Genomic DNA, 13,552 nt, shown 5'->3' on the forward strand with positions numbered 1-13,552 from the left:
CGGGAGATACCGAGGGAAGGGGAGTTGCACATGTGGTCCCTCGCGGAACTGGGGACCCCTAGTCGGGAAACAACCCGATCTGTATTTTCAACGGTATATAACAATAGAAATTAAGCAACAATAAAGAACATAAGGCACGGCCAAACATAGTGATTAGGAGACGCTGGGGCTAATCAGTGCATGCTGGTCATTAAACATAAAGTGAAGTAACATATCCAGGGAGAGTGCTGGGGGCTGCAGCCCTCTAAAGAGTCCTTCAAACAGCCCGGAGGGCCTATTTCGAGGGGGCGCAAATAATGTGAGGGGTTGCGGGCAGTCCGGAAAGGTGGATGAAGTACTGCATAGCGTCCCGGAATATTGAAGGCAATGGGAAATGGGGTAGCACAGGTCCTAGGCAGGGGGAGGGCAACAAAGGGTGGAGGACCAAACTTCCAATGGTTGGGGAAAAGTCCTCTGGCCCTCTCCAGGACCTCGGACGGTCAGGCACACAAAGGAGAGTCAAAGTAGTGGCCTGAGTGTTGCTCAGGTGGGTGCATTGTCCTTGACCTTCTTGGCTCTTCCGGAGGTCCACAACGGGGATTGTGGGCTGTTAGGAGTGGTCCGTTTGTGTGAGCCCTGGCCCGAGTGAGAAGTGTCCTTGTCGGCTTCTTGAGAAATGATTTTCAACCTGGTGAGGAGCTTTTCCCCCTCGGGGAAAGTGGAGAAAGCAAAAGACTTCCCTTTATCCGTGAACCTGACCGCAAATGGGAAAGCCCACTTGTATTTTATGTCCTTTTGTGACATTGCAAGCAAGAGGGGTTTCAGGGCTCTCCGTCTCTGTATGGTGGAGGGGGAGAGGTCCGCAAAGATCTGCACCTGGTGGCCCTGGTAGATGACGTGTTGCAGGGATCTGGCTCTCTTCATAACTTCGTCTTTCACCGAAAAGTGGTGTGGCTTGGCCAGTACATCACGCGGAGTGCCATCCTTCCTAGGGGGGCCAAGGGTTCTGTGGACCCGGTCAAGTTCTAGCTTAGGAGCTGGGATGTCAGGGATTAGCTGCGTAATGAGGTCCTGCACTGCCTTGGACACATCAGTTATCGATTCTGGAAGCCCTCGAATTCTGATGTTGTATCTGCGTGACCTATTTTCAAGGTCATCAATACGGGCCATGGCTAGGTCTAATTGCTCCTGCACTGAATAAATGTGCCTGGAGTTTTGAATGGATCTGGCAATCGTATCCTCCATTTTATGCTCGATCGTTTCAATCCGGGAGCCTAGGTTAATAAAGTCAGCTTTCAATTCCCCCGTGATTTGCATGGCAGTTTGGGAGAGGCCCCTTTCCAACAGTTCAGTGAATTTGCCAAACAGGGCATCCATGTGGGAGACTGGGTCTGCATGAGTAGCCTCATGTGAGGCCATAGCAGCCTGGGCAGCCCTGTGTGTCCCCGCTGGGGATGGGGAGAATTCCTGGAGGGTGCGTTCCAGCAGGGAGACTGTGGAGGCCGGGGACGATGTGGCTTCCTTGGGTGGGCCCCTGAGGTTGCCTGGGGTGGAATGGAGCGGAGGAAAGTCTGTATCTGACCTGAAATCCACCGTGCCTGTGGATCTGTGGTCCTGGGATAGGAGCTGTGCTGCGGTGGCCATCTTGGATTTCTCCCACACGTCCAGTGAAGCGAACAGCGGGCCCAGATTGCGTTTAGCCAGTCCCCCGGTCATTCGGTTATGTGCCCCAACTCTCCGGGAGTCCGTCCCTACAGCTCGGGAGGCGGAAGGGCGGCCGTGTCGTGCGGTAGAGGTTCCGTAGTTCCGCGAGGCAGCGGAGCTTTAGATGATCGCGGCCATCTTGGAAGCCTCGCGCATGCGCACTCATCTCGGAGGAATTCAACACATGTGACCAGTAGACCATGTAGATGTCTATAAACAATTTTTTTAATCGACCACAGAGACCTTCTTTCTTCATTTGGCTCACTTCCTTGTCCAAAAAAAGCACACCGTACTATATGCCCATACCCTCTTCATTGAAGAGGTTGAGCGGTGTCATATTTCTAGTGGGGCTGCTTATTATGAGGTGCTCCCACCATCCCTGTGCTGTGCTGACATCCTCCTGGGGCTGTACCTCTGCTGTGCATATTATGAGGGGCTCCCACCATCCCTGTGCTTTGCTGACTTCCTCCTGGTGCTGTACCTCTGCTGTGCATATTTTGAGGTGCGCCCACCATCCCTGTGCTATGCTCATTATGAGGGGCTCCCACCATCCCTGTGCTATGCTCATTATGAGGGGCTCCCACCATCCCTGTGCTATGCTCATTATGAGGGGCTCCCACCATCCATGTGCTATGCTCATTATGAGGGGCTCCCACCATCCCTGTGCTATGCTCATTATGAGGGGCTCCCACCATCCCTGTGCTATGCTGACTTCCTCCTGGGGCTGCTTACGGTGCAGGTGTCAGTGCTGTATATCACGGTGCTGATGTCAGTGCTGTATTTTACGGTGCTGGTGTTAGTGCTTTATGTCACGCTGCTGATGTCAGTGCTCTCTATCACGGTGCTGCTGTCAGTGCTGTATATCATGGTGCTGGTGTCATTGCTGTATGTCACGATGCTGATGTCAGTGCTCTCTATCACGGTGCTGGTGTCAGATGACTCTATAACGGTGCAGGTGTCATTGCTGTATGTCACGCTGCTGGTGATCATCTCCTGCACCCTCTTCTTTGCCTACCCTGGTCCCTGACCTTCCCTCTCCTCCATTGCCTTCATGCGCTCCACAGTCCTGAATTGTCACAACAATTTCCCATATAAAAAAAGAATGCTTGTAGTTGTCGATCCCAGATTCACCTCATACATGTGTTATGTCATTGGCCACGTGGTGGGACTATGTTTGCACAGCTATTAATTATTTTGTGGCTGCAAATTTGACCTGTAGGTTTGCGAAGTATGCCTCCCATTGAAGTCACTGGGGCCCGCCGCGAACGTTCCGGTTCGCAAACTAACGGCCGCGTTCGCGAAACGTCCCGTCGGAAGTTCATCCATCACTAATTGTAATTACTAGAACTGGTAAAACAGTAATTACAATAACTACACTGCTACACAAACCTAATATGACAATGCAATGAATATTCACAATTTCCTAATGCAAAAAGATTGTTTGGTTAACCCCTACAAGCGCGTCTCCAATTGGGACTAGTGCCCAGAGTAACAATGCTCTGACACTGGGCACCTTCCCACTTCCAGCACGCTGCCTAATCACAGTAATCCAATGTTCTACACGATACAGTATAATACAGTGCAATAAAGTACACCTTGCTCAATAACTCCCCCTTGAGGTACGGCGCAGTCCCTTGCTACGGAAACTATGCACAAAGCCTCTCAGTGAAAGGTGCAGTCTTTGGTCTTCTGTCTTCTGCTAGCTTTTATACTGCAGTGTATGGTAATCCAAGGGTTTTAATAAGAGAGAGTAAGGCAATATAAACTGACAATTTAGACTGTTCCAGTGGTGTGACACACTTATAACTGCCTCCGGTATATTAGGCTCAGAACCGCACAGTGTTGGTGTGTCAGTGAGGAGTAGACTTGAGGCCTGCTTGAATTTAGTCTAATTGGGTGTGACCCTTTTGTGGAACTACAGGTCCCAGCAACACTGTGGTATCAGTCTAAGTGTGTAAATTACGTTAACGAACTATGGGCAACAGCCCTCTCACCACACCAGGCCTGGATAACTGGAAAACTCTGATCCGATTGTCTTGGTCCCGCTGCCAGTCAGTGCCGTCACACTGCTCCTCTGTGTTTGATGACCGAGACCCTCAAATGTTTCTGTCAGGTGTTTCTGGCTCCTCCTCGATCCGGTCTCACTGTTTCTCCAGCACACAGGTATGAAGCAGGGTCGCTGGCTGTTCCGCTCCACAGTTAATGTAGGCTGCACTCTCTGGAACACTTCCTTACAGATCCTTGTAGGCAGGCCACACGTCCAGAAGAGACAGAAAATGGCCTGGCAGGGTCTTTTATATCCTACCCAGCATGCAGTTCAGAACTGAGTGTTCATGGGTAGGTTATTTGGCATTGTGGGTAAGTCAGTCCTTGTAAATAAGGAGTCACTTCCGGTAACATTTCTCTATGTTCTTCAAACAGAAAAATAGACAAAGTCCCTTCTACATTTAGGCCACTAGATGGTGCCAAATACCAACGTATAACACTGTCCATAGTTTAACATTACATAGCACTAACAGGAAAAAATACCAGCACTACATACTCCCCCTGCTTTAAGTCTTTGGTCCCAAAGATATTCAAAATCTTAGCTCTATTACACATTTTTGCCTCTAAGAGATTGCATAATACTGACAGTGGAGCCTCCCACCAGTTCTCATATGATGGGAGACTGTTCTGTGCGCACACAGTTGACACTATAGTGTCTGGTACAAATGTGTAAAGGGGTGAGATGGGGTTATCCCTTTCTGAATTGACAGTAGAAGGACCAGTTACTTCAGAATTTCTTTTGCTGGTGACTTGGGTCGCTTAAGAGCATTCACCCAGCGAATGTCTCTTTTGACTCTCTGTCTTTTGATTGTGGTCACCACCCTTGGGTAAGTATTACTCTCCTCCATACAGTCTCCTGCATCTCAATGCCAGTGGGGGACAAGTGTTCCTCAGAGTGTGCAGTCAGTGGTACAAATTCTGGGGCTTCTGGCCTAAGAGCCCCACTATCTCCACTTCGTGTAGGAAGTGAAACACCCGCTTCAGCTTCTAGTGTTTCAGATAGCCACAGCCAGCTTATTTCCATTTCTTCTCCAGCACTTTCTTCAGTTTCTAGGGATCCAGGCTGAGACATAGTTACTGGTCGATATACAACAGTGGGTGTAGATGGTAGTTCCTCCTCTGGGGTTACTCTAACTGCTTCTGTGAGAGGTAGGAGGTGGTCCGATGCCAGGTCTTTAATGGTCCAGTGCTCCCTTCTGGTCTGATCTCATACACCGGGAGTCCTGGAAGTTGTCTGCATACAATATATGGCTGCGGCTTCCAGTGATCAGCCAACTTATGTTTGCCTGGGATGCCCAAATTTCTTAATAGGACTTGATCACCGGGTTGTAGATTTGTAGATCCTGAATCCGTTGAAGTTCCTTTTGTTCCTACTTCCTCTGGTGTCTGACATGGCTTGAGTCTTTTTGCATTCAGTCTTCAGACTCTTCCGCAACCTATCTACATACCCTCGATGAGAGGTCTCTGAGGTATGATCCAGGCTAGTTTCTGAAGGCTAAATCTACTGGTAGTTTGGCTTCTCACCCAAACATCAACCGGTAGGCTGAATACCCTGTAGCATCACTCTTAGTGCTATTGTAAGCGTGCACCAAGGCAGTGATGTGCTTGCTCCAATGCGGTTTTTGTTCAGAGGTCAAGGTCCCCAACATGTTGAGAAGAGTTCTATTAAACCTCTCTGGTTGAGGGTCTCCTTTGGGTTATAGGAAGTAGTTCTGGACTTCTGGATACCTAGTAGATCCAACAGTCATCTGATCAGAGTACTCTCAAAGTCTCTCCCCTGGTCTGAATGGATCCGTTGAGGTAGGCCATAGTGGATGAAGAACGTTTCCACTAGGGTCTTTGCCACTGTTGCTGCTTGCTGATCTTTGGTAGAGAATGCCTGAGCATAAGGGGTGAAGTGATTGGTGACTACTAGGATGTTCCCCTGTCCACTCAGGTTGGATTCCAAGCCCTTGGCTCTCTAAGTGGCCCATTGGGGCGGCTCGCTGGGGCAAAGTCTTCCGTTGTATACACCTGAGGCAGGAATTGCAGTAGCTCTCCACTTCAGTCCTCATGTAGGGCCAATAGAACCTGTCCCTTACCAGTTGAAGAGTCCTTTCTGATCCCAGATGGCCAAGTTATTATGCAAGGCAATCAGTACTTTCTCTTTATGTTTCTCTGGCAGAAACAGTTGCCACTTCTCTTCCGGATCTTCAGAGGGGCCCCTTCAGTAGACCACCCCTTTCTGCAGCTGCAACAGATCCCACTCTTTATGTAGCAGGTGAGCTTCCTTCTGAGGGCTCTTGAGAAGTAGATCAGGGTGTTGAGTCTCTAAAGCCTTCAATACCAAGCCATAGAGCGGATCTTCCTGTTGGTCTCTTCGGAGGTCCTTTCTAGATAGCTTAAGTAAACCCTCCTTTACGATCTGAGTGACATCACAGTAGCACCTAGGCACCCCCACAGTGGACATTCCGACTTCCTCAGCTCTGGCTCTGCCTTTTCCTAGTTGTACTGCCCATTCACAAAGGGCTCTTACTCCTTCAGGGGTAAGCTGGGTCCATTAGTGGCCCTGGGAACAGTGAGACCTTCTTGACAATGCATCTGCATTTTGGTTACCAACTCCTGGTCTGTACTTCAGGCTGAAGGTAAATGCAGAGAGGGCAGCCAACCATCTATGGCCTGTGGCATCCAGTTTTGCTGTAGTGAGCAAATACGCGAGGGGATTGTTGTCCGTTTTGACTACAAACTCCGCACCATACAGGTAATCTTTTAATTTGTCTACCACCGCCAACTTCAAGGCCAGGAATTCAAGTTTGTGAGTGGGGTAATTTGCGGAGTCCACTGGTCCTGGATGGACTCTTTCTTCTTCCTGGGTCCCTCTTTTGGTTTTCCAGATTTGTCTGAGTCTAGACCAGCCCCCTTCTGGTTCTTCAACAGCTCAGTTAGTGGGTGGGCTATCTTGGCAAACCGTTCTACAAACCTCCGGTAATATGAGAAAAAACCTAAGGATCTAAGCTCGGTCACATTCGTGGGTCTGGGCCAAGAGGTGACAGCGTCTGAGGATCTGTTGCCACTCCTTCTGCAGACACTGTGGGGCTGATTTACTAAGATGAATGCGCCGCGCCGGTTCATACCTCCATTTATGCACCAGATAAATTATCAAGTGAGCGTATGAACCGGTGCATGCATAAGCGCCACGCGTAATATGCCAGCGCAATTGATAATAGCGCACGCCTTATCATTAACAGTCCATTCACACAGGGGCAACACGACTTCCAGAGCGACTTTGGCAACATGGACAAGATTTGATTGTGAATCACAGAGCGACTTGGGACGACTTACAACACGACTTTAAGTCGCCCCCAGGCGAGGCGACTTTAATTTGAAAAAAAAAACGGCATGGGTTCCCCTCCAAGAGCATACCAGGCCCTTCAGGTCTGGTATGGATATTAATGGGAACCCCCGTGCCAAAAAAAAATGGCGTGGGGGTCCCCCTCAAAATCCATACCACCCTCCATTATATAAGACCTGTCAGAAGAAGAGAAGTGTCACACAGCGGGAGCCTCCCATTGCGCGGAGCGGCCAGAGAACGAAGAAGAGACACCGTGGAGGAAGACGAGAACACCGGCGCAAAAAGAAGAGGGTCGGAGGAAGAAGAATATGGAGGAAGAAGAAGATGGAGGAAGAAACTAAAGGATGAAGAAAGGAAGAAGGAAGAAGACCAGAAGAAAGAAGATGAAAGAAGACTTTAATAAAGGAATTGTCAAAAAGTGTCTCTTGTCATTTTTAAGACTTTTGTCACATTTTTGGTGAAATGGTAGGGGTACAAGGGGGGAGACTGGGATCTGGGGGTCCCCTTGTTAAAGGGGGCTTCCAGATTCCGATAAGCCCCCCACCTGCAGACCCCCACAACCACCGGCCAGGGTTGTGGGGATGAGGCCTTTGTCCTCATCGACATGGGGACAAAGTGCTTTGGGGGGGACCCCAAAGCATCCTCCCAATGTTGAGGGCATGTGGCCTGGTATGGTTCAGGAGGGGGGGCGCTCTCTCGTCCCCCCCTCTTTTCCTGTGGTCTGCCAGGTTGCGTGCTCGGATAAGGGTCTGGTATGGATTTTGAGGGGGACCCCCACGCCATTTTTAATTTTTTTGGGCGCGGGGTTCCCCTTAAAATCCATGCCAGACCTTAAGGGTCTGGTATGGATTTTGAGGGGGACACCCACACCATTTTTTTTTTTTTGGCACGGGGTTCCCCTTAAAATCCATGCCAGACCTGAAGGGCCTGGTATGGATTTTGAGGGGGACCCCCACGCCATTATTTATTTTTTTGGCGCGGGCTTCCCCTTAATATCTGGTATGAAATTTCGGGGGACCCCCGTGCATTTTTTTTCTTCATTTATTTTTCTTAATGCTAACATGACCTATGTGCAAATAAAAAAAAAACCCATAGCAGTGAACCAGCGCAAAAAAAGTAAAGTTGAGAGGTGCGCCTGTTCAACTTATGCAAATTAATCTACGTGGCTTGACATTTACTAAGATTTTGTCGGTGCAGTGAACCAGAGCACTTGAACGGGCGCAAATGCCGCTTGCGCATGCGCAGTGCATAAATTGACCTAGTGCAGTTCCAAGTGTATTTGGAGGCGCAGCAAGCTTGCTCAGAGAAAGTTACTTTTCCTTTCTATTTTTGGCATATTTGTTACTTGGACAGTCATATCTATACTTCCTCACATCACCCCACAGCACCCCCTTTTAATTCTGAGTTGAAGATGCCGTGCGCCAGGTCTATAGCGGAGCACAGATCGTGGCCGCCCGTGAGCCGGCATGCTAATAGTAAATGGGGAATTGCACTGTTTTACAGGCGCAAATGCTTTGTGAACATGAAAACGACCGTTGCGCATCACCGTGCGCCGCAACTCATGGCGCAAACTTTTTGTAAATCAGCCCCTATGTGTCCTAGATAGTTCACTGAGGGTTGATAGAACTGGCACTTTTACATTGAGAGCTTCAGGCCTTCATCATGGAGTCTCTTCAGGACTTTCTCCAGGTGCTCTTCATGCTCTTCCAGTGTTCGGCCAAACACCATGACATCACCCAAATATACCAGCACCTCAATCAAGTTCATGTCGCCCACAGTCTTCTCCATCAATGTCTGAAAAGTTGCCGGGGCCCCGGATAGGCCTTGTGGCATGCGACTGAATTAGAAGAATCCTACAGGGGTGATGAAAGCGGTCTTCTCCCTGTCTTCGGGACACATCGGGATCTGGTAATATCCACTTTTTAGATCCAGCAAACTGAACCACTTCTCCCCTGACAGGCTCTGTAAGGCATCTTCTTTTTTTTTTTTTTATCCAACAAAATTTTATTTAGTTTGCATAGGTACATTACAAGCATATTTCTCCTTGCATTAAAGGGATCATAAAGGGAATATTTAAAAAAAATAACAAACATATTATACTTACCTCCACTGTGCAGCTCGTTTTGCACAGAGTGGACCCGAACCTGGTCTTCTGGGGTCCCTCGGCGGCTGTCTCTGCTCCCTCCCGCAAGTACTTCTCACATTCATGCGAGCTCCCTCGCATGGTGAGAAGCACTTGTGGGCGTGCTCCCGTGATACAGCCGGCGGCTATAGCCGCTCACTGTATCTCTCGGCCCCACCCCCCCCCGCGCACCGCGTCATTGGATGTGATTGACTGCAGTAGGCATAGAATGCATTAAGGTGAAAAAATGTTTACCTTTACAACCCCTTTAAGTGTTAAATTGCAGTATACATAAAATCTTTTTCTTACATTATGGTATTCAGTGCAGTTTGTTCAACCAGAAAACATTATGTATCTACCTCAATAGCATCACTTTATCCCCTTTATTATTATCTCAATCCTCACGAAACGTCTTCAATGGGAAAACCATGGGGGTGTTATGGAGAAAGTACGATAGTTGCGCCATAAGTATCATCTTGATTAAGTTCACCCTACCCGCAACTGATAGGGAGAGTGATTTACAAGTTTTAACCTTATCTCTAAACCTCAGTAGCAGGGGAGCAACATTTAAGTGCAGAAAATACCTTGTTTAGCTGTAATTTGAAGCACCAGGTATTTAAAGGACGTGGCTATGGGTATAGGGCAGGCAGGATTAATTATCTGTGTATCATCCCCATCCAGCAGGAGTAGAGCAGATTTTGACCAATTAATAAGTAGGCCTGAAAATTCTCCAAATCTGTATTGGCCGACATGGCTTCCCTAAGGGAGGTATCTGTGTCCCCTAGCAGAAGCAGCGTGTCATCCGCATAGAGCATGAGCTTTTCTTGCATGCCACCATAGCGGAAGCCTGTAATGCACTGGTTTGCCTTGATATCAATAGCCAGTGGCTCAATTGCTAGCACAAAAAGGATGGGGGACAGGGGGCAACCCTGCCTCATTCCCCTCCTCTCGTTCCCCGAGACAGTGAGCCAAAGCTCCTAATGGCTGCCTGCGGTTGGCTATATAGGAGTTTTACCCAGGAGATATAGATTGGGCCGAAACCAAATCTCAGCAGAATTGGCCATAGGTAATTCCAGTCTATGCTGTCAAATGCCTTTGTGGTGTCTAATGACAGTAGCTCTCTACTGCCCATGTTGTCTGCCCGTGACTGGATATTGAGGAACAGTCTCCTCAGATTGACTGCTGTAGATTTATTGGGCATGAAGCAAGCCAGCCTGGTCATAGTTACATAGTTACATAGTTAGTCAGGTTGAAAAAAGACACAAGTCCATCCAGTTCATCCAAAAAAAAAAATATATATATAATAAATATCATACCAGCCCACATACCCAATTCTATACCCACAGTTGATCCAGAGGAAGACAAAAAACCCCAGCAGAGCATGATCCAATTTCGCTAGACGTAAAGAGTGCCCCCTTGTCCTCTTTGTTGACTGTAAAGTGAATAACTCGACACCAAGTTCCCTATATGGACCCCTTATATATTTGTACATGTTGATCAAATCCCCCCTTAATCTCCTCTTATCAAGAGTGAATAAATTCAGTTCCTCTAATCTTTCCTCATAGCTGAGTTCCTCCATGCCTCTTATCAGATTGGTTGCCCTTCTCTGCACTTTCTCCAGTTCACCGATATCCTTTTTGAGAACTGGTGCCCAAAACTGAACTGCATATTCCAGATGAGGTCTTACTAATGATTTGAACAGGGGCAAAATGATATCTCTCTCTCTGGAGTACATACCTCTCTTAATACAGGAAAGGACTTTGGAAACTGCAGCTTGGCATTGTATGCTATTATTGAGCTTATGATCTACCAAAACCCCCAGATCCTTCTCCACTATGGATTCCCCCAGTTGTACTCCCCCTAGCATGTATGATGCATGCATATTCTTAGCCCCCAAGTGCATAACTTTACATTTCTCAACATTAATCCTCATCTGCCACATAGTCGCCCAATTAGACAGAGCATTGAGGTCGGCTTGTAAATTGGAGACATCCTGCAAGGACGTTATTCCACTGCATAGCTTGATGTCATCTGCAAAGACAAAATGTTACTTTTGATCCCAGACCCAATATCATTTATAAAGATATTAAAAAGCAAGGGTCCCAGCACTGAACCTTGGGGTACACCACTGATAACCTTAGACCATTCAGAGTAGGAATCATTAACCACTACTCTCTGAATTCTGTCTTTTAGCCAGTTTTCTATCCATTTACAAACTGATATTTCCAAACCTGTAGACTTTACCTTACACATGAGCCGTGTGTGCTGAACTGTATCGAACGCTTTTGCAAAATCCAAATATATCACGTCCACCGCCATCCCTCTGTCCAAGGTTTTACTTACCACCTCATAAAAAGAAATCAGGTTTGTCTGACAACTTCTGTCTTTTATGAATCCATGCTGTCTGTTGCTCAAAATATTTTTTTCCTGCAAGAACTCGTCTATGTGGTCTTTTATTAATCCCTCCAGTATCTTCCCAACTATAGAAGTTAAACTAACGGGTCTATAATTACTTGGTAAAGATTTTGTTCCCTTTTTAAATATAGGCACCGCATTGGCCCTGCGCCAATCCAGTGGTACTATTCCTGTCATTAATGAGTCCCTAAAAATTAGATACAATGGCTTTGAAATTACAGAGCTCAATTCTTTTAGGATCCGTGGGTTGATGCCATCAGGTCCAGGTGCTTTATCCACCTTTATTCTGTCCAAATATTTCTGGACCATATCACTTATGAGCCATTGTGGATTTGGGGCTGCGTCAGTACCACCCCCATTATGGACATGAGCTCCCACATGCTCCTTTGTATACACAGAGCTGAAGAAAGTATTTAATAAGTTAGCCTTCTCTTTGTCCCCAGTCACCCACTCCAGATTATTTTGCAAAGGGCCTACATGCTCAGACTTAACCTTTTTACTATTAATATATTTGAAGAATTTTTTGGGCCTTGTCCTACTATCTTTTGCAATCTGTCTTTCATTTTGAATTTTTGCATCCTTGATTTCCTTTTTACATATTCTGTTATATTCCTTGTAACATTTAAATGACACTAGCGTTCCTTCATTTTTATATTTTTTAAAAGCTCTTTTTTATAGTTTATAGCTTTTTTAACTTTGGCCGTGAGCCACATCGGTTTTATTTTTAACCTTTTAAACTTATTGCCCATGGGAATATACTTTGCCGTGAGATCACAAACAGTCTTTTTGAAGAATTCCCATTTCTGTTCTGTGCCCATTGGTGCCAATATTCTCTCCCAGTCTAAGTCTTGGAGAGCAGCCCTCATCCTTGGAAAATTTGCTCTCTTGAAATTAAGTCTTTTTATCTTTCCCGTATGTGATTTTTGCTTACAGCTAACATCAAATGAAATCATGTTATGGTCACTGCTACCTAGATGTTTCTTTTGTCTGAACATTAGTAATACGTTCTGCATGGTTTGAGATTACCAGGTCCAACAGAGCATCATTCCTAGTTGGGGCCTCAATAAACTGGATCATAAAATTGTCCTGTAATAGGTTTACAAATTTTTGCCCTTTAACTGTCCCAGCAGTGCCATTACCCCAGTCAATTTCTGGGTAGTTAAAATCCCCCATTATTATCACTGTCCCAGCCCTTGCAGCCCTTTCTATCTGTGCAAGGAGCTAAGTCTCCACCTCCTCATTAACACTGGGTGGTCTATAACAAACTCCAATGATTAACTTTGAACTACGCACATCTGTATGCAGTTCCACCCATAATGCCTCAGACTCATCACACTCTCCGTCTACCAGGTCCTCTTTCTCACTCACTTTGAGATCATTTCTCACATACAGACAGACCCCTCCACCTTTCCTTTTTACTCTGTCTTTCCGAAAGAGTGCATAGCCAGGAATATTAATAGCCCAGTCATGTGAGGAATGAAGCCAAGTTTCAGCAATACCGATTACATCATAGCTCTCCTGATGCACCAGAGCTTCCAACTCTATTTTTAAAGCCTATTTTGCTTGGCAGACTTCTGGCATTGGCGAACAAACATTTTAATGTATTAATATATTTTGACCGGTCACATACTATCCTCTTGGGTGTTCCAAGATTACAACTAGTACTTGCTACTATATTTACCTTGGGTTTATGTGCTTTGGTTACCCTACCACTAATGCCCCTAATATTACCCTCTGGAATATGCTCCACGCTGACTATCTCTATCTCTGAACCCTCCCCCCCATCGCCTAGTTTAAAAACCCCTCTAACTTTTTGGCCATCCTTAATCCCAGCTGATCTGCACCCTCCTCATTTAGGTGCAGTCCGTCCCAAACCCCTCCTTACTACACCAGCGTTTGAGCCATTAGTTTACTTCCCTAATCTCCCTCTTCCTTTCTGGTGTGGCTCGATGTAC

Source organism: Lithobates pipiens, unplaced genomic scaffold, assembly GCF_037356315.1.
Source record: "Lithobates pipiens isolate NorthernLeopardFrog02 unplaced genomic scaffold, aLitPip1_a1.2 Scaffold_8, whole genome shotgun sequence".
In the NCBI taxonomy this organism is placed as follows: domain Eukaryota; kingdom Metazoa; phylum Chordata; class Amphibia; order Anura; family Ranidae; genus Lithobates; species Lithobates pipiens.